This window comes from Crinia signifera, chromosome 4, assembly GCF_055691185.1.
Source record: "Crinia signifera chromosome 4, ASM5569118v1, whole genome shotgun sequence".
NCBI classification, from domain to species: domain Eukaryota; kingdom Metazoa; phylum Chordata; class Amphibia; order Anura; family Myobatrachidae; genus Crinia; species Crinia signifera.
The window spans coordinates 191,491,447-191,510,979 of record NC_139220.1 but is presented as its reverse complement, the minus strand read 5'-3'; the positions used below and the strand labels follow the sequence as shown (position 1 = coordinate 191,510,979).

Genomic DNA, 19,533 nt, shown 5'->3' with positions numbered 1-19,533 from the left:
TTACTTGTTTTTGTTTAACTTTCAAATCAGAATCAGGCACAGCGTCAAATGAGTGACACAATGATGTCCCAGTTTCCTAACTTAAAAATGTGGAAGCACAAGTTTTAAAAAAAATTAAATATATATATTTGCCATACTTGCCTACTTTTGAAAACTAGTTTTAGGGAGATTATAGTTGGTAGTAGAATATTGCACAGCGCCCCATTGAGGGGGCATGTCATGCTCCATCCAAAGGGCGTGTCTAGTTCCATATATGGAGATATTGTTAAAAGAGATTGTGAACGTGGCACCTAGAAGCATGGGTGTGTACTGCTACATCTGAGAGGAATCTTTTAAAATGACTTATATCCAAATGGTAAAGTACTGGGAAATGGGGCAGATGATTCACTGTAAATGTATTTATCTCTCATGTTTTTATATACAAAGAATTGTTTACATGGTAACAATCATATATTAAGGTGGTGGTAGCGCACTTCACAACTATATATTTATATTTATTTGAAGCACAACAAGTCTCTATGTGTTCTCATACATCTCAGACCTTATTTAGATCTGATCGCAGTACAAAGTTCTAAAAAATGGGCAACACCATGTGCACTGCAGGTGGGGCAGATGTAACATGTATAGAGAGAGTTAGATTTGGGGGAGTTATTTTGTTTATTGGCAGGGTAAATACAGGCTGCTTTATTTTTACACTGAAATTTCGATTTCAGTTTCAACACACCCCACCCAAATCTGTTACATCTGCCCCACCTGCAGTGCACATTGTTTTGCCCATTTGGAGAACACATTTGTACTGTGATCAGATCTGAATAAGGGCACCTTGTCCTAATATGCCACACAGCGGGAGAGGAATGGTGTGAGTGAACTGACAATTCCCCTGAAACTCTGTTAGCATCACAAGTCTTTTGCATCTTATTCACATTGCTATTTGAAGAAGACTCACAAGCAGACTCTGCTGATTAAAATAATGGTACTTGTTTCCTAGAACGGCGCCCATCGGCGGCATCGCATGTACATCGCATGCCGTTATAATGGCATGCGATGCGACCGATGCGATGCCTGCAATTTTACATAAAAATGCAGGGACAAATGTAAATCGCGCCGGTCGCATCGCATGCGGCAAAAAAAATCGCATGCGATGCGACCGACGCGATTACCGATTTTACATAGGGAACAATGTTAAATGGCCCAATTGACCCGATTTTACATAGGGATCAATGTTAAATGGCCCACACACCCCAAATAGCCACCCTGAAGTGTGAAATGGCCCCCCCAATTGTTAACGCCACCCCACCATCAACTCGAAGCGTGGCAAGCGCAGCGAGCCCGCGAGGGGTGGAGGTACGCGCCCTCCAACCTTTTCATACCCCCACTATCCACGTCGGCGTACAGTTGAGAATAGAAAGTGTGGAGAGCGCAGCGAGCCACCGAGCCCCGCGAGGGGACGCGGATACCTGTGAAGCCCGCGAGGGGACGCGTATAGCTGTGAAGGTATCCGCGTCCCCTCGTGGGGCTCGCTGCGCTCACCACGCTTCGGGCTCGGTGGCTCGCTGCGCTCGCCACACTTTCTATTCTCAACTCCACGCCGACGTGGATAGTGGGGGTATGAAAAGGTCGGAGGACGCGTACCGCCACCCCTCGCGGGCTCGCTGCGCTCGCCACGCTTCGGGTTGACGTTGATGGTGAGGTGGCATTAACAATTGTGGGGGCCATTTCACACTTCAGGGTGGGTATTTGGGGTCTGTGGGCCATTTAACATTGTTCCCTATGTGAAATCGGGTCAATTGGGCCATTTAGCATTGTTCCCTATGTAAAATCGCGGTAATCGCGTCGGTCGCATCGCATGCGATTTTTTGGCCGCATGTAATACGACAACGCGATTTTTTTTCTTGCGATGCCTAAGATCAATATCGTGGGCTCCGTTCTAGGAAACAAGTACAAAAATAATATGTGACATATCTCTATTCTTTATGCAGCCGCACCTGTACCTTTATATGAAATGGTATGTTACAAACACTGTAAGTTTGTATTTCATATGTAGATACAGCTGTGGTCACACGCAGAGTATAGGCACTTATTTAATCCGAATAAGCGTTGTTGCAAATAAGACAACATTTTAACGGAAAAAAGTTGCACGTAACTCACTAGGTGCTATCAAGTAACAAACAGAATGATTAGAAGAGCTGCAAAAGGAGATTAGATGTATGTGGACACATCTGTAAAACAGATCAATGCAATACCCCTACATTTAATAATTTGGTATAGCACTCCAATGTTTCACTTGGTCCTTGCACGTGTTACTACAACATAGTGCACTTCTGTACACCGGTCAGGTTAAGCTTCCTTCACTTCAATGGCCCATGATCATGCTCTCCTTATACTTTGGTGATTTGCCTTTACTGTAAGCTGCTCGTCGTGTTTACTTTTTATGTCCTGTTGCACAGCTGTGCATGTTTGTAATCTTGCATTTACATGTGAGTCTATGTATATATCTATATATATATATATATATATATATATATATATATATATATATATATATATATATATATATATATATATATATATATACACACACACACACACACACACACGTATTATAAGGCTTACATCATGGTAAACACAGCTTGTTTACTGTAAATGTTTCACTGTGCTATTTCTTAAAATATATATATATATATTACCACTTATTGCAGGGAGTGCCAAACCCTTGTTGGAATATATATATATATATATATATATATATATATATATAAAAATACAATATGGACCTCGTATTGCGCTAACAGTTCTTAATATCTGCTGCTACTCCGATAAGGCTCCCCTGTTAGTGGGAGTCAGGCAAGAGATACACGAAAAAAAGAGGTTTATCGGAGAGCGCTGAATTATGTACCACCTAGTCACTTTTGTATAATATAAAACACTGGTAGAAATTTCATATAACGACAATAGATAATTGTCCCTTTCCCGAATGAAACGTGGAGTTCTTGTTCTTGTAAAAAAGTTCTTTATTGAAACCCAACGCGTTTCGTCAGAACGACTTCTTCAGGGGTAAGACTAAAAATGGTACAGAAAGAAAAAGCAAGGGGCATACTTTCAGTATTGGATCACTACGTATCAATATCCATACAGCAGGTATAATTTCTTTAATCTTTGAGTACATACCAGAATAATTTTTTCCTGAGTGTATGATCAACGTTAATAATTCATACAGGATAATGATAAAATCTAAAATGCAATTAAAATAACCAATGAATACACATAACAACATGAACAGAAGAGCAAGCAAGTGAAGGTAACGGAGGATAAAGACTGGCATTTAGCCAGGCTACATACCCGTGAAAGGTAAGTGAACGCCAAACAGGCTAGATGATTAGATGTTGATGAATATCCGTGAATATCGGAGTTTAGAGTCTGAAAATATTTATTTATAGCTTAATATTTGACTGGTAACCACAGAATAGTTTAATTTATTTAATTAATTAACATACCCCTAATCAGGTGATTCAGGGGGGAGCTTTCTTTTAGCTAATAAGCACCCGGTCTTCAGGTGTAAAGGCACTATAAGGATTTTTGAGTAACAAAAATGATAGTAAGTTACGTAATTCAAGAATGGAATGAAATTTGTTAAAAATAATACCCATATACTACATACCAGTAGGAAAGTGATCTAGTTTGAAGAATCCGATATGGATAGACGTGGACTTAAGTTATAGGGTTCACCATACCTAAATAATAAATTTAGTAATCATTCACAGGTGAAAAATTTGTCCAATATAGGAATTGAGTGATAATTACGTACCAAAATGGTGGATGAGATGGAAAGGCCACCCCGGCCTTATGAATTTAAAGAGACACAACGATCATCGGGAGTAGAACTCACAGAATCTAAAAAATGTCAAACCTATTAATAATTTTATAATACGGGGTTCCATAAAAAAAGTGAATTTATATCAAACCTACCGTGTAAAAGTAGGTAAAATTTTCCAAAACCAGTGGATAATTTCAAAGTGACTTGGTTTTGAGAAATCACTTCACAAATATATGTCACCTAAAAAGGATAAGTTTTATGGCCGTTAGATTGGTGAAAATCACCGTTACTAATATACAGTTTGATCCAATATATTGGGGAGCGGGGGAATAACATAGTATAATTCATTCCAATTTCTATATTTATCTGATATCTCTCTAGTTTGATGTAATTAAACAGATCCTATAATAGCCCTTATTTACATAACATAGCTTTTAGAAATATATATAGTAAATAACATGATCAAAAAATAGGAGCATAATACAGTTTCTTATAAGTATTAGGGTATCATAAAAAGCAGTACAAATCTTTGGTAATACTTCAGAAGATGTATCACAGTTTTACAGAATGTTACTAAACAAAGTAACCATATGAATTCCAAAGGTATTAACTCACCACAATGTAGCAATATTGAGTAGCTCCTTCACTGGCTGACGACAACTGCCTAGTGAATTGTGGAGCCTTTATATAGGGACATATACCCAGATCAATTTCCGGTATATCATTATCAAAAAAAGTCTTAAATAGCTGTATATTTGATATAGTGAGTGGATAGGTTGTGTTATCGCTACCCACTATTGCCACCCAATATAAGAAAAAAGTTTAGAGTATTGTATATAAGGTCAATTCTGTTAATAAGTGTGGTGGAACGCACGCCCGCTCGTGTGCGTTCCACCTGACTACTTCCTGTGTGGGCGGAACTTAACTGTTTGTGACTGGTCCGCTCATCAACTAATATGCGTCCCAGCTGGCCTGCACTAAGTGCGCTATCCTATAGATCCCCATAGTTATAAGCGGCTCACCATAAGGCTGGACATTAGCGGTGGACCACACGTCCATGTATGCGTCCATGTATGCGTGCAACAATACAAGGTGCACCATCAAATATGTCCCCGCAATTCTCAATAACAAGGTTCCTATCAGTGATATGAGTTTCCTATCGTGCATTCTATCAATGTACCGGCTACTTTACAGTTGTGCGCTAACTTAGTAATCCTTGCAAGGGTTTTCAAATTAAAGTCCGGTATAATTACTATACTAATTTGATGGGTGACGTGCAAACCCGTATCTATTATATGAGGTATATAATTCTTCATTCATTACGTGCATACGTTAAGTAAGAGGAGTGTATATTTAATTATGGGGGGGGGGGGGGGGGTGTTGTATAGGAAATGCTAGATAATTCATTTATACAAAAATGTGCATTCGTTAACTATGTGGAGTGTATATTTAATTATGGGGGGGGGGAGTTCTTTACGATAATTTAGCGCAAATGAGCGCACATTTATCATAGTGAATACTATAAGAGTGGGGCGGGGAGGGTGGGAGCAAGACATTATAATGATCTTGCTATAATGGAAGGGTGTTACTAGGTAATACTACCTTTATATTATTCGGTGTATAAATGTGTGAAATGGACCACTATTAATTTGGACCACTATATTCTAAAATAAACTTATGTAATATTATTCAGTGTATTAATGTGTGAAATGGACCACTATTAATCTGGACCACTATATTAAAATATAAACTTATGTAGTATTAGTGTGGGCTAATGGTAATATAATATTATTAGTATGAGCTATTAATATGAGCTAATTAGAGGGGGGGACATCCCTAAAAATAGGGATTTAAGCTAGGATAACATGATTTACACTGCTTATAGGTGTATGTTCATGGACATCGAAAATGATATAATACCCAAAATTATGGGTATTATATCATTTTCGATGTCCATGAACATACACCTATAAGCAGTGTAAATCATGTTATCCTAGCTTAAATCCCTATTTTTAGGGATGTCCCCCCCTCTAATTAGCTCATATTAATAGCTCATACTAATAATATTATTGTTACGCTGCCTGAGGAGGCACCACGTGGTAATCTGGGCCAGGAGGCGTACTGGTCAGGCGTGAGCCTGTGGCTGAGACCGCTGTTTAGGACGGCCGCAGCGAACCCTGCACTCACTCTGTTGAGTCCCCCGGGTAGATGGATTGCCCCTGCAGAGAGCTAGGCTTCGCCTGTAGCCGCCGCGTCCGAAGGAGCTGGTTAAGCCGGCTCCGACCCCGATGCAGCCAGGTGTTAAGAGGAGACAAAGGGCAAGCGATCACCAGGGGGTAGCACAAGAGGACCACTAGCTACCGGACCTAGCTGAGAAGGGACCCCTGACTGACCGGCACCAGGCCAAGGACGGGTTGTGCGACCTAGTCACAGACACAATGAGGACGGGGAACACTGAATGAAAAAGTAAGGAAAACAGGGTTCCCCAAAGCAGGGAATAGATGGAAAACGGGGACACCCCTGCCTAAGGAAACTAAGGGCGCAAGAAGAAAATGCCCAGGAGGGAAATGAATAGAACGGACACAAGGGAGGTCCCACGGAGGGGCTGGGGTCACGGCGGACCCAAAAACAGAAATAAAGAATAACCAGGCTCCAAAGGAGCACTTACGTGGCCCACCAAGGAATGGAAGACGTGAAACCAACGCAGCCTCCTGCCAGGGATGAGATGGAGCAACCACTGGAAAGCAGGGTAAACCAAACAACAGGAATATCCAGGAATCAGAAGCTGGAACAAGCAGACGGATACCAGGACTGGAGCAGACCGACAAGTAGCAACTCCAGGGACCGGATACATAAGCTGAAAGCTATAACCGGCGCCATCTTGGAGGTGTGAATCCCTTAAGAGGGATAGACCTGCCAATCAGCAGGCGCCGCTGCTCAATCCTGCCCCCAGTTCCAGCGTGGGATCAGGTGGCCGAGCGTGACGTCCGCGGCGTCCCCTGTTGCCTGGCAACCTCCCTGCGGCTGCAGGGGAACGCCGGGACCTAAAGGCTGCGTCCCCCTGCCGGGCGGAAGTGGTCAGAGGGGGCTCGGCAATGCAGGGCGGAAGTGCCGTGTGCATCCTCTGTGCACCGGCCTTCCGTCGCCGCGACCCCCGCTCTTGGGGGAGAACAGAACCTGCGTCCCCCTGCCGGGTGGACGCCATCCGTGGAGGACCGGCGGTGCAGGGCGGAGGCGCCGCGTGCGCCCTCCGTGCACCGTACACCCGCCGCCGCAACCCCCGCTTCCGGGAGCTGACAGTACCCCCCCCTTGAGGAGGGGTTAAAAAACCCCTACCACCGGGTTTATGAGGAAACTCCTGAAAGAATTTTCTTTTGAGATCAGGGGCATGCAAATCCCTATCGGGAATCCAGGACCTCTCCTCAGGACCGTAACCCCTCCAATGAATCAAAAATCGGAGAGAGCCTCTAACAATCTTAGAATCCAGAATCTTCTCTACGAGGAATTCTTGTTGACCCTGTACCACCACTGGAGAAGGAGCAGCGTTGATCTTGCGAGGAAATCTCTGGGAGAAAAATACCGGCTTAAGAAGGGATGCATGAAATGTGTTGGATATCCTGAGGGATTTAGGTAGCAAGAGACGAAATGCCACCGGATTAACCCTCTTGATAATCCGAAATGGACCAATAAACCTGGGCCCCAGCCTAGCCGAAGGTTGATGAAGTTTGATATTTCGGGTGGATAACCACACCCAATCACCGACCTTAAATGGACAAGGCCTTCTGGATTGATCGGCAAAAACCTTCTCTTTACAAGCCGTCTCCTTGAGAACAACATCAATTTTCCTCCATAAGACCCTGAGGCGAGACGCAGCAGAGGAGGGAGACTTTACAGCTTCTGGTCCTAGGGAGTTGGCTCGAGGGTGAAACCCAAACACTGCAAAGAAGGGTGACGTTCTAGATGCAGAATGGTATGCGTTATTATACGCAAATTCCGCCAATGGAAGAACGTTAACCCAGTCATCCTGTAATTTTGACACAAAACACCGCAGGTATTGCTTGAGTGACTGGTTTAAACGCTCAGTCTGCCCATTAGACTGGGGATGAAATGCAGAGGTCAAACTGGTGCTAATCTTAAGAGAAGAACAGAAGAGTCTCCAAAACTGTGCCACGAACTGAGGACCTCGGTCAGAGACAATATCCGTAGGCAGTCCGTGAAGCCTAAAGATGTGTTGTACAAACAAATCGACCAGTTGTTTTGCAGATGGCAACTGCTTAAGAGGTACAAAATGTGCCATTTTCGAAAATCTGTCAATGACCACCCATATAACCTGACAGTTGGAAGAAACAGGAAGACTTACTACGAAGTCCATGGCTATATGAGACCAGGGCCTCGAGGGAATGGCTAAAGGAAGAAGTTCCCCAAAAGGCCGAGAGCGAGGTACCTTATGCCGGGCACAAGTTGGGCAAGACAGCACGAATTCTTTGGTGTCGCGAGACATACTGGGCCACCAAACCACACGAGACAACAGGTCTAATGTTTTGAACACTCCTGGATGTCCAGAAATCCTAGAGTCATGGACCTCCGTCAAAACCCTCCGTCGCAAGGACTCAGGAACAAACAGACGAGCAGGTGGAGTTTGGGCAGGAGCCTGACACTGCGCTTGACGGACCAAACCCTCCAAGGTCTGATTGAGTCCTACCCAAATACAAGATGAAGGAAGAATGGGAGCTTTGCTAGTAGTACTTTCATGTTGAGGAAGAAAGCACTGAGAAAGAGCATCTGCTCGTGCGTTTTTCGACCCTGGCCTATAAGTGATGACAAAGTTAAAGCGCATGAAAAACAAGGCCCAACGCGCCTGCCGAGCATTGAGTCTCTTTGCTGTCTCAATATACTGTAAGTTCTTATGATCAGTAAGAACTAGGACTTGATGAACCGCTCCTTCCAACCAATGGCGCCATTCTTCAAAGGCCCACTTGATGGCTAGTAGCTCTCTGTTCCCGACGTCGTAGTTGGCTTCAGCTGAAGAAAATTTTTTTGACATGTACGCACAAGGATACAGGTCAACGGCATCAAGCTCTCCTTGAGACAGAACAGCTCCAGCCCCCACCTCGGAGGCATCCACCTCCACAATGAAGGGGAGATTGGGATCAGGATGTTTGAGGATGGGAGCCGTGATAAACGCTTGTTTGAGTGTCTCAAACGCTTGCTCCGCTTGGGGCGACCACCTGGACGGATCAGCTCCTTTCTTGGTCAATGCAACCAAAGGCGCTACAATGGTAGAAAAAGAATGAATAAAACGCCTGTAGTAGTTTGCAAAACCTAAGAAGCGTTGGACCGCCTTTAAATTAGTGGGTCGGGCCCAATCCAGTATGGCTTGGACTTTCTTAGGATCCATTTGAAATCCTTTGGAAGAAATGATATACCCCAAGAAGGCCACCTGAGCAACTTCGAACTCACACTTCTCAGTCTTGGCAAACAGCTGGTTCTCTCGTAATCTTTGAAGCACCTGCTTGACTTGAGTTCTATGAGAAACGATATCAGGTGAAAAAATCAAGATGTCGTCTAAATAAACGACCACAAATGTGCCTAAAAAATCCCGCAGAACGTCATTGATAAAATCTTGGAACACAGCGGGCGCATTAGAAAGACCAAAAGGCATCACCAAGTACTCATAATGCCCAGTCTGAGTACTGAAGGCTGTCTTCCACTCGTCGCCTTCCTTGATTCTGATGAGATTGTAAGCTCCTCTGAGATCAATCTTGGTGAAGATGGTGGCTGACCGTAATTGATCGAAGAGTACAGAGATCAAGGGAAGGGGATAGGTATTTTTTATGGTGATTTTATTGAGCGCTCGGAAATCAATGCATGGCCTAAGGGAGCCGTCTTTTTTAGCCACAAAAAAGAAACCGGCACTAAGTGGTGACTTGGAAGGCCGGATGAACCCTTTCTTAAGACTTTCTTGTACATATTCATCCATGGCCTTGGTCTCGGGAATGGACAAGGCGTACAGTCTCCCTTTGGGAAGAGAAGCATTGGGTAACAGCTTTATGGCACAATCGTAGGGACGATGTGGAGGAAGACCATCCGCTTTCCCTTTAGAGAAAACATCGGCAAATTCCCGATAGGGAACCGGAATTTCGGAGAAAGATACCGATGCCTGAAGCAATGAAGGCTTGAGACAATGTTTAGAGCACTGAGGACTCCAACGAGCTATCTCTCCAGTATTCCAATCAATAGAAGGGTTATGTTTCTCCAGCCAGGGGTGACCCAATACTAAGGGAACAGCCGGGCATGAGGTTAACAAAAACGAAATCTCTTCAGAGTGAAATAGACCCACCGTTAATGATAACGAAGGGGTTTGGAACGAAATTACCCCATTGGATAGAACATTTCCATCCAAACCCCGTAAGGAGATACACTGTTCGAGCTTAAAGAAGGGAATCCCAAGCTTCTGCGCTAAGGAACTGTCTAAAAAATTCCCTGCTGCCCCACTATCAACGAATGCGGAACAAGAAAAATGAATATTGTTAAAAGAAAAACTACAGGGAACTAGTAACGAATTACGAGAGGAAAAAAGCTGCAGGCCTAAGTGAACCCTCTCCTCGATCACTTGGCCTGGGCTTTTACTGGCCTGTTAGGACAGTTACGGAGAAGGTGTCCTTTCCCTCCACAGTATACAGAAAACTGTGGTAGCACAAAAAAAGGTGCTGAGAAAGGAGTTACGCTATTTGAGTGCACACTATATATTTTGGTAGTTTGTACTGTATTGTAGTAGTGAATACAAGATAAAATATAACTTTTAATAGATTTATTCTTTAAAAAGATTTCCTCTTTATTTTTATTCCTTTATATTCTTAGGAACAAAAGAGGATTTTTTTATCTAGGTGAAATATAGGGTTAAAATCATATACATTTAAACATGGTGCTCATACAAAGAGATGAAATGAGAAAGTGTAAAGAAGTAAAGTATTTAAAAATATGTCAGAGCCCGTGGTCTGCTGCACTTAATTTGATGTTTTTTTGATAATATTCTTATAGGTCTCCCTTGGGTCTTATCGTGTCTGTGTACTCTTGCCTATATTTGGCTTGTGCCCGGTTACCTATTCAGATATGTTACATATACGAATATATGCTGGTTCCTATTATTGCCTAATTTTATTGGCGTTTAGTTCAGCATATTTTCTGTTTATCCAAGAAAAAAAGGGGGGGGGGGGGGGAGGGGGAAAAGAGCTTTTGTGCGGGGGTTTTTTACTGTATCTCCTCAGAATTTGAGGTTATGCCACTCCCTCCAAGTTCGGGGATTGTATTTACCCCAGCTGATAGTAATATTTGTTGGAATTTTTGATTCCCAAAAGATTTTTACGAGAAAAAGGTTTTCTGTGTGTAGTTTTCATGTACACATATCGCCTTTCAATTGTGACTTTAATATTTACAGAGTGGCATGATTTCTTAGTTGGTCTATCACTGTTCACTTCAATATGTATTCCTATGCTGCTATGAGGGTCCCTGTCTGGACCGACAGTTGGAGCCCTATAGCAGTTTTTTAATTGGATATCTGTTAGAAGTTTATTCACAGTGATTCTCCAGCTAAAAGATACACATGCATTTGCTCTGTCTTTATTTGCACATAACAAGGTGTTTGTTCAGCACTCACTTGTGGATTATGCTGGTATTATCTTTATTGGTTGTTGTATAAATTACCACATTTGTATCATTTTAGTTGCAACAAGCATCCCCCGTCAAATGGTTGGAGCTTTGCTACAATCTCCTGTTTTGGAGAGTGTTTATATTGATACTATTGTTAGTGGTAATTCCCTGTATGTCTGCACAGCTTTATTGTATGTGCTTTTTCATTTAGTTTATATGCGATTTCAGAAAAACCTTTTGCTCCTATGCACACTCATGAGCTGCGTTCCCACTTTAAGTGATTGGTGCTTCTTGTATCGATGTGTACATATATTTGTGTTATAGCATCAATAACTTTCCTCACTTCTTAGTGAGTATCCCCGCTGGTTGTCCCCACACACACACCCAAATTATCTGGATTTAGATCATATACATTTTTATAGCATTGTTATCATATAGTGCAGCTAGAGGTCGGGCTCTAACAGCTCGACGCGCGTTTCACCTATAGAGGCTTTTTCTTGAAAAAGCCTCTATAGGTGAAACGCGCGTCGAGCTGTTAGAGCCCGACCTCTAGCTGCACTATATGATAACAATGCTATAAAAATGTATATGATCTAAATCCAGATAATTTGGGTGTGTGTGTGGGGACAACCAGCGGGGATACTCACTAAGAAGTGAGGAAAGTTATTGATGCTATAACACAAATATATGTACACATCGATACAAGAAGCACCAATCACTTAAAGTGGGAACGCAGCTCATGAGTGTGCATAGGAGCAAAAGGTTTTTCTGAAATCGCATATAAACTAAATGAAAAAGCACATACAATAAAGCTGTGCAGACATACAGGGAATTACCACTAACAATAGTATCAATATAAACACTCTCCAAAACAGGAGATTGTAGCAAAGCTCCAACCATTTGACGGGGGATGCTTGTTGCAACTAAAATGATACAAATGTGGTAATTTATACAACAACCAATAAAGATAATACCAGCATAATCCACAAGTGAGTGCTGAACAAACACCTTGTTATGTGCAAATAAAGACAGAGCAAATGCATGTGTATCTTTTAGCTGGAGAATCACTGTGAATAAACTTCTAACAGATATCCAATTAAAAAACTGCTATAGGGCTCCAACTGTCGGTCCAGACAGGGACCCTCATAGCAGCATAGGAATACATATTGAAGTGAACAGTGATAGACCAACTAAGAAATCATGCCACTCTGTAAATATTAAAGTCACAATTGAAAGGCGATATGTGTACATGAAAACTACACACAGAAAACCTTTTTCTCGTAAAAATCTTTTGGGAATCAAAAATTCCAACAAATATTACTATCAGCTGGGGTAAATACAATCCCCGAACTTGGAGGGAGTGGCATAACCTCAAATTCTGAGGAGATACAGTAAAAAAACCCCGCACAAAAGCTCTTTTCCCCCTCCCCCCCCCCCCCTTTTTTTCTTGGATAAACAGAAAATATGCTGAACTAAACGCCAATAAAATTAGGCAATAATAGGAACCAGCATATATTCGTATATGTAACATATCTGAATAGGTAACCGGGCACAAGCCAAATATAGGCAAGAGTACACAGACACGATAAGACCCAAGGGAGACCTATAAGAATATTATCAAAAAAACATCAAATTAAGTGCAGCAGACCACGGGCTCTGACATATTTTTAAATACTTTACTTCTTTACACTTTCTCATTTCATCTCTTTGTATGAGCACCATGTTTAAATGTATATGATTTTAACCCTATATTTCACCTAGATAACAAAATCCTCTTTTGTTCCTAAGAATATAAAGGAATAAAAATAAAGAGGAAATCTTTTTAAAGAATAAATCTATTAAAAGTTATATTTTATCTTGTATTCACTACTACAATACAGTACAAACTACCAAAATATATAGTGTGCACTCAAATAGCGTAACTCCTTTCTCAGCACCTTTTTTTGTGCTACCACAGTTTTCTGTATATCTTAAGTTACCCTGAGTGGCACCCCCGCACGTGAACTGTGAATAGCGGGTAACACGGGTCCATAAATAAGAAAAAAGACGACCCATTACGAGTGTGCAGACGAACTTCCTACCCGTCCTCTCCCCATCATTTTCCCTCCACAGTATAAACAGAGACCGGAACTTAACCGACGGGCTCTTTCCTCTGGGGAAATCCTAACTGCTCCCAACTGCATGGGCTCTTCAGAATCCTCAGGGGCCAAAGAGACAAAGGGAATGGGACGTGCCTGCGCACCTCGTTCAGATCTCCGTTCACGGAGTCGTCGGTCGATTTTAATGGTTAACTCCATGAGTTTATCTAGGGAGGTGGGAACCGGGTATTGAATGAGGCTGTCTTTGATGGCATCAGACAGACCACATCGAAACTGACTCCGTAAGGCTGGGTCATTCCAACCACAATCGTTGGACCAGCGACGGAATTCGGTACAGTAGACCTCTGCTGGGTCCTTACCTTGCTTGAGGGCCCGTAAGTGGGTCTCAGCCGAAGCTTCCCTGTCAGGGTCATCATAAAGAAGGCCCAATGAACCAAAAAAAGTTATCTACAGAAGATAAAGCCGGGCTGTCAGAAGGCAAACCAAAGGCCCAGGTTTGAGGATCCCCCTGTAAGAGAGATATCACCAACCCTACCCGCTGGGTCTCGGAGCCCGAGGACCGAGGCCTGAGGCGAAAATATAGTTTACAACTTTCTCGGAAGTTATAAAAATCCCTCCTGTTTCCCGAGAAGCGGTCTGGTAGATTCGCCTTAGGCTCGGGAACCCCTGGATCAGGAGGACGGACCCTTTGTTCCTGAGAGGCCACTTTCAAGGATAACTCTCTAACCATTTGGGTTAACCCCTGGAGTTGATCAGAGAACGTTTGCGGAGTTGGATTCATGATACCAGAAGAGAAACAAACGGACTAAACCAAAAGAAGCAACGCGCCACAACATGCGACAAAAAATCACAGAAAAAGAGTTAATAAGAGGAACTCTAAACAACTAGTTATGGCCGGTTATAATGTTACGCTGCCTGAGGAGGCACCACGTGGTAATCTGGGCCAGGAGGCGTACTGGTCAGGCGTGAGCCTGTGGCTGAGACCGCTGATTAGGACGGCCGCAGCGAACCCTGCACTCACTCTGTTGAGTCCCCCGGGTAGATGGATTGCCCCTGCAGAGAGCTAGGCTTCGCCTGTAGCCGCCGCGTCCGAAGGAGCTGGTTAAGCCGGCTCCGACCCCGATGCAGCCAGGTGTTAAGAGGAGACAAAGGGCAAGCGATCACCAGGGGGTAGCACAAGAGGACCACTAGCTACCGGACCTAGCTGAGAAGGGACCCCTGACTGACCGGCACCAGGCCAAGGACGGGTTGTGCGACCTAGTCACAGACACAATGAGGACGGGGAACACTGAATGAAAAAGTAAGGAAAACAGGGTTCCCCAAAGCAGGGAATAGATGGAAAACGGGGACACCCCTGCCTAAGGAAACTAAGGGCGCAAGAAGAAAATGCCCAGGAGGGAAATGAATAGAACGGACACAAGGGAGGTCCCACGGAGGGGCTGGGGTCACGGCGGACCCAAAAACAGAAATAAAGAATAACCAGGCTCCAAAGGAGCACTTACGTGGCCCACCAAGGAATGGAAGACGTGAAACCAACGCAGCCTCCTGCCAGGGATGAGATGGAGCAACCACTGGAAAGCAGGGTAAACCAAACAACAGGAATATCCAGGAATCAGAAGCTGGAACAAGCAGACGGATACCAGGACTGGAGCAGACCGACAAGCAGCAACTCCAGGGACCGGATACATAAGCTGAAAGCTATAACCGGCGCCATCTTGGAGGTGTGAATCCCTTAAGAGGGATAGACCTGCCAATCAGCAGGCGCCGCTGCTCAATCCTGCCCCCAGTTCCAGCGTGGGATCAGGTGGCCGAGCGTGACGTCCGCGGCGTCCCCTGTTGCCTGGCAACCTCCCTGCGGCTGCAGGGGAACGCCGGGACCTAAAGGCTGCGTCCCCCTGCCGGGCGGAAGTGGTCAGAGGGGGCTCGGCAATGCAGGGCGGAAGTGCCGTGTGCATCCTCTGTGCACCGGCCTTCCGTCGCCGCGACCCCCGCTCTTGGGGGAGAACAGAACCTGCGTCCCCCTGCCGGGTGGACGCCATCCGTGGAGGACCGGCGGTGCAGGGCGGAGGCGCCGCGTGCGCCCTCCGTGCACCGTACACCCGCCGCCGCAACCCCCGCTTCCGGGAGCTGACAATTATATTACCATTAGCCCACACTAATACTACATAAGTTTATATTTTAATATAGTGGTCCAGATTAATAGTGGTCCATTTCACACATTAATACACTGAATAAGATTACATAAGTTTATTTTAGAATATAGTGGTCCAAATTAATAGTTGTCCATTTCACACATTTATACACCGAATAATATAAAGGTAGTATTACCTAGTAACACCCTTCCATTATAGCAAGATCATTATAATGTCTTGCTCCCACCCTCCCCGCCCCACTCTTATAGTATTCACTATGATAAATGTGCGCTCATTTGCGCTAAATTATCGTAAAGAACTCCCCCCCCCCCCCCCATAATTAAATATACACTCCACATAGTTAACGAATGCACATTTTTGTATAAATGAATTATCTAGCATTTCCTATACAACACCCCCCCCCCCCATAATTAAATATACACTCCTCTTACTTAACGTATGCACGTAATGAATGAAGAATTATATACCTCATATAATAGATACGGGTTTGCACGTCACCCATCAAATTAGTATAGTAATTATACCGGACTTTAATTTGAAAACCCTTGCAAGGATTACTAAGTTAGCGCACAACTGTAAAGTAGCCGGTACATTGATAGAATGCACGCTAGGAAACTCATATCACTGATAGGAACCTTGTTATTGAGAATTGCGGGGACATATTTGATGGTGCACCTTGTATTGTTGCACGCATACATGGACGCATACATGGACGTGCGGTCCACCGCTAATGTCCAGCCTTATGGTGAGCCGCTTATAACTATGGGGATCTATAGGATAGCGCACTTAGTGCAGGCCAGCTGGGACGCATATTAGTTGATGAGCGGACCAGTCACAAACAGTTAAGTTCCGCCCACACAGGAAGTAGTCAGGTGGAACGCACACGAGCGGGCGTGCGTTCCACCACACTTATTAACAGAATTGACCTTATATACAATACTCTAAACTTTTTTCTTATATTGGGTTGCAATAGTGGGTAGTGATAACACAACCTATCCACTCACTATATCAAATATACAGCTATTTAAGACGTTTTTTTGATAATGATATACCGGAAATTGATCTGGGTATATGTCCCTATATAAAGGCTCCACAATTCACTAGGCAGTTGTCGTCAGCCAGTGAAGGAGCTACTCAATATTGCTACATTGTGGTGAGTTAATACCTTTGGAATTCATATGGTTACTTTGTTTAGTAACATTCTGTAAAACTGTGATACATCTTCTGAAGTATTACCAAAGATTTGTACTGCTTTTTATGATACCCTAATACTTATAAGAAACTGTATTATGCTCCTATTTTTTGATCATGTTATTTACTATATATATTTCTAAAAGCTATGTTATGTAAATAAGGGCTATTATAGGATCTGTTTAATTACATCAAACTAGAGAGATATCAGATAAATATAGAAATTGGAATGAATTATACTATGTTATTCCCCCGCTCCCCAATATATTGGATCAAACTGTATATTAGTAACGGTGATTTTCACCAATCTAACGGCCATAAAACGTATCCTTTTTAGGTGACATATATTTGTGAAGTGATTTCTCAAAACCAAGTCACTTTGAAATTATCCACTGGTTTTGGAAAATTTTACCTACTTTTACACGGTAGGTTTGATATAAATTCACTTTTTTTATGGAACCCCGTATTATAAAATTATTAATAGGTATGACATTTTTTAGATTCTGTGAGTTCTACTCCCGATGATCGTTGTGTCTCTTTAAATTCGTAAGGCCGGGGTGGCCTTTCCATCTCATCCACCATTTTGGTACGTAATTATCACTCAATTCCTATATTGGACACATTTTTCACCTGTGAATGATTACTAAATTTATTATTTAGGTATGGTGAACCCTATAACTTAAGTCCACGTCTATCCATATCGGATTCTTCAAACTAGATCACTTTCCTACTGGTATGTAGTATATGGGTATTATTTTTAACAAATTTCATTCCATTCTTGAATTACGTAACTTACTATCATTTTTGTTACTCAAAAATCCTTATAGTGCCTTTACACCTGAAGACCGGGTGCTTATTAGCTAAAAGAAAGCTCCCCCCTGAATCACCTGATTAGGGGTATGTTAATTAATTAATTAAATAAATTAAACTATTCTGTGGTTACCAGTCAAATATTAAGCTATAAATAAATATTTTCAGACTCTAAACTCCGATATTCACGGATATTCATCAACATCTAATCATCTAGCCAGTTTGGCGTTCACTTACCTTTCACGGGTATGTAGCCTGGCTAAATGCCAGTCTTTATCCTCCGTTACCTTCACTTGCTTGCTCTTCTGTTCATGTTGTTATGTGTATTCATTGGTTATTTTAATTGCATTTTAGATTTTATCATTATCCTGTATGAATTATTAACGTTGATCATACACTCAGGAAAAAGTTATTCTGGTATGTACTCAAAGATTAAAGAAATTATACCTGCTGTATGGATATTGATACGTAGTGATCCAATACTGAAAGTATGCCCCTTGCTTTTTCTTTCTGTACCATTTTTAGTCTTACCCCTGAAGAAGTCGTTCTGACGAAACGCGTTGGGTTTCAATAAAGAACTTTTTTACCTTGAACAAGAACTCCACGTTTCATTCGGGAAAGGGACAATTATCTATTGTCGTTATATGAAATTTCTACCAGTGTTTTATATTATACAAAAGTGACTAGGTGGTACATAATTCAGCGCTCTCCGATAAACCTCTTTTTTCATATATATATATATATATATATATATATATATATATATATATATATATATATATATATATATATATATATATATATAAACAGCAGGGTCCCACCTTCCCACAGGTTGCTGGAACAAACACGTCACTGCAGCTAGGAAAACGTCAAATGCTTTATTGACCTCGACGGGCCGTTTCGGGGTAACACCCCGTTTTCAAGAGGATACAAAACAATCTACACAAAACATTTAAATAGGGCTCCTTGGCGCCAGAAATCACTACTTACCGCCCCCACTCCTCACCGGGCTGCCCCGTGTAATCAGGCGCATGAACAACACGTCAGCGTCTTACACCCGCTGACGACGTTGCCATGGTAACCCGACCACACGTTGAGACGCCGGGAGACCGTGTTATCCGGCTTCCTCTACCGCAGCCAATCCAGACAGGCGCCTAGGGACAGCGTCAGCGGCTCTCACCCGCCCACACGCGTTCCCATGGAAACCCGGCTGTCAGACTGCAGGAGCCCACCGTGGCGATCAGAGTGTAATTCTGGGTCAAAGTTACCTGTACAACACATAAAAACAATTCATACAGACTGTACAATGGGATACACAATAGTAAAATGGACCTTTAAGAACGGGCATTTTATATATAAATCACAACAACATCTCATTTATTAATGCTGTGAGTCAAAGTATTGATTCTACCGGCAATTACAGAAATCTATAAGAGGCATGTACACTGAAATACCCTACAACCTAATGTAAAAATTTACATAAAGGTACTCCACACAATCCTCTCATTCAAACCGTGTGGAGATACTGTTTTAAGTTTGTGGATCCAATTGGCTTCCAATTTTAGAAGTTTCTTCACCCTATCGCCCCCCCTGTTGGACTCGGGGACATGGTCTATTATTTGGTATTTTAATGATTCAAGTGGGTGTCCCATCATTTTAAAGTGAATAGCTACTGGCTGTTCAGCTTTCTTGCCTGCCAGTGCACTCTTAATAGAGGACCTGTGCATGGCCATGCGTTCTTTAAATTTGCGTGATGTCATGCCGACATAACACAAATTGCATGGACAGGTAATCAAATATACTACGAATCTAGTGT

At 42.8% G+C, this 19,533-nt stretch overlaps 1 protein-coding gene across 2 annotated transcripts in view; it reads right to left on the bottom strand.

Moving 5' to 3' along the window:
• The window catches only part of TSPAN33 (tetraspanin 33), a 61,772-nt gene that overhangs the window by 16,232 nt on the left and 26,007 nt on the right, over nucleotides 1-19,533 (bottom strand). The window lies entirely within an intron of this gene.